The sequence below is a fragment of the Lepisosteus platostomus genome, unplaced genomic scaffold (assembly GCF_059453375.1).
Source record: "Lepisosteus platostomus isolate fLepPlt1 unplaced genomic scaffold, fLepPlt1.hap1 Scaffold_42_H1, whole genome shotgun sequence".
NCBI classification, from domain to species: Eukaryota; Metazoa; Chordata; class Actinopteri; order Semionotiformes; family Lepisosteidae; genus Lepisosteus; species Lepisosteus platostomus.
Window position 1 is genome coordinate 721,935 of NW_028291665.1, and position 2,775 is coordinate 724,709.

At 47.3% G+C, this 2,775-nt stretch overlaps 1 non-coding gene across 1 annotated transcript; it reads left to right on the forward strand.

Annotated features, from left to right (window-relative positions):
• Window positions 1-568: 568 nt before the first annotated feature.
• On the forward strand, window positions 569-650 carry trnas-aga (transfer RNA serine (anticodon AGA)). The gene has a single exon. It is a non-coding gene; the product is annotated as a tRNA-Ser (tRNA).
• Window positions 651-2,775: the final 2,125 nt, after the last annotated feature.

Here is a 2,775-nt window from a genome sequence, read left to right on the forward strand (position 1 = left end):
GAATGTTGGGGGTGCACGCTTCAAGGCGCCTTACAGCTATAGGGAGCGATTCGAGATGATTCGTGGCGTGTGCTCGTTCCCATATACCGTACGCCCCGGGGTGCAGTGCTAAGATGACGTACAATACCGCTTGGGCACGTAACGGCGTTATATGCAAGTGCGGGACGTGAGGGTTTTCGTTTGTTCGTTTTGTTTTGCTCTGCTTTGCTTTGTTTTGCTTTCCATCGCGTTGGTAAGAGCGTAAATAAAAAGGCGATTCCTGCGTCTACCACTAATGTAAGAGCTATTTCAAGTGCGACGTGGTGCGGCTTTTCAAATGCTTGTGGGCATTTCTCTGTTGTTGATTCTTTTTTTGTGTGTAACAAAGTGGCATTTTCATGTCCGGACGGGGAGACTTTATCATTCCGACATGAAGCCACCCTTAAGTCCTCTGAGGCGTGTCTGTCTGCAAGGCTTGTATTTTGGAAATGTTTTTTTGAAACGGAGAACGACTTTGAAATAGGCTTCCGCCGGCGCCTCGCGATCCAGGTAAGATTGTATCAAAAACGCAGCCGCGGCGGGGCTTGCTGTAGTCGTGGCCGAGTGGTTAAGGCGATGGACTAGAAATCAATTGGGGTCTCCCCGCGCAGGTTCGAATCCTGCCGACTACGTTGTCCACCTCCTGTCGTTGTGTTCCGGCGCAAGCAAAGAAACGTGCCTCTTTGCTGTTCCTGGTGGTTTTAAAACGCCAAATCGCTTGTACCCGCTGCCTTGGAAATAAATTCTTCAGCGTCTGCGAATGGCATTTTGCAGCTGGAAGCAGATGTCGACGCTTTTTGCACAGAGCACCAAAAAAGCGTCTTTTTTGAAGGCCCAGGCACTGAGCATTGGTGGTTCAGTGGTCGAATTCTTGCCTGCCCCGCTGGAGGCTCGGGTTCGATTCCCGGCCAATGCAGTGGCTTTTGCAGCGAGCGGCTCCATCACTTGCATCCCCTTGCAACTCGCAACTGAAAACCCACTGAAGCTAAGCAGGTGTGAGCCAGGTCAGTACCCGGATGAGGGTGAGCTACAGGGAAAAACAAAGCTTCCAGCTGGAAGCGGTGTTAATGGTGCCGGCGGGGGGGCGCTCACCCTGAGGTCTGTGCGGGTCCCAATGCCCCAGTATAGTGACGGATATGCTGTGTTGTAAAAGGGCGCTGTCTTTTGGATGAGATGTAAAACCGAGGTCACAGCGCTCTGTGGTCATTCAAAATGACCACCAAAACCTTTGACAAAAGCTCTTGGTAATTGATGGTCTTCAATAATGCTTCTCCTTTAGGTACATTTTAAATCAGCTGAAAAATGCTGTGAAATGGGGGGGCACTTCAGGCCAGTGTAGGATTTGGGTTACAAGAACCATGAAACTGCACGAGAAAGCCCGTACACTGAATTACACGGCTTTCTATTCAAAGGAGGACAAAAGAAATTCCCTGAGTTCGATTTTTTGCAGCACAGAGAGGAGCACTGTTGTGAGGCCGGTTAGCTCAGTTGGTTCGAGCGTGGTGCTAATAACGCCTAATCGTACGGGCCAGGTCCTTTTCTCCTTTCTTACCAAAGCTGTTAGGTTCCTTTCCGTGGTGAGATGGGTTGTCATGCAACACTGCCACATAGTGCCGACAGACAAGAGTGTTGCGGGAGAAGAGAAAAGTGTTTGAAGATTTAAGAGTGTCTTAGGTGGAGCCAAAATCAAGTGTCACAAATGAAAGTGGTTGGATTTCCAATGTTTAATATGGTAAAAATAAGCGGAAGTTATCTGCCGGTCCGGCACAGTCTGCCATGCTTTTGTCATATACTGTAAAGTGGTGTCGAACTGGAGCCTCACCATTTGCATATGTGAGGCTCCAGTTATACATCGAGTGTCACATTAAATGACAAAAATGAAGAGAGTTAAAGCAGCTGGAGAGGTTTTCTTACAACTTTTGAGCTGACACAGTTTTGGAAAATGTTTCCTTCACGCTGCACTGTACAATATAGGCAGCCAAGAGTTTCCAAAACAAAACAGAATTGACAGATAGGAGAAAATTCCCACTCGTCCTGAAGTTCCCAAAATCCAGCACTGAGCGTAAACAAAGTGTCTAAGTAGGGTGGGAATGCTAACACTAACCCTAGCTGGAGTTTGAGCAAACCAGCACTGAGAGTAAAAAGATGAGTCAAAGTAACGTCTAATCGGATTAGTTTCCTTAGAGCTGGTTCAGAGTTTGCTCAAGAGTTTACCTTTCACAGATGCGCAAAGAAGAATGTTGGGGGTGCACGCTTCAAGGCACCTTACAGCTGTAGAGACTGATTCGAGACGATTCATGGCGTGTGCTCGTTCCCATATACCGTACGCCCCGGGGTGCAGTGCTAGGATGACGTACAATACCGCTTGGGCACGTAACGGCGTTATATGCAAGTGCGGACGTGAGGGTTTTCATTTGTTCGTTTTGTTTTGCTCTGCTTTGCTTTGTTTTGCTTTCCATCGCGTTGGTAAGAGCGTAAATAAAAAGGCGATTCCTGCGTCTACCACTAAGGTAAGAGCTATTTCAAGTGCGGCGTGGTGCGGCTTTTCAAATGCTCAACAGGATGACTTCGCATGCACGCGTGTGTGCAACCATGTCTGCTTACGTGCAAACGGGCGTGGTTTCATGTATGCAAAAAACTTTCCTGGGCTCTTCTGAAGCACATAAAATTATTTGGAGATATACATTTGTCTTGTTTTCCTCTTAGGCTCTAGAATTGATAACTTTTTTTTCATTTTTGGCATTTTTCATAATTTTC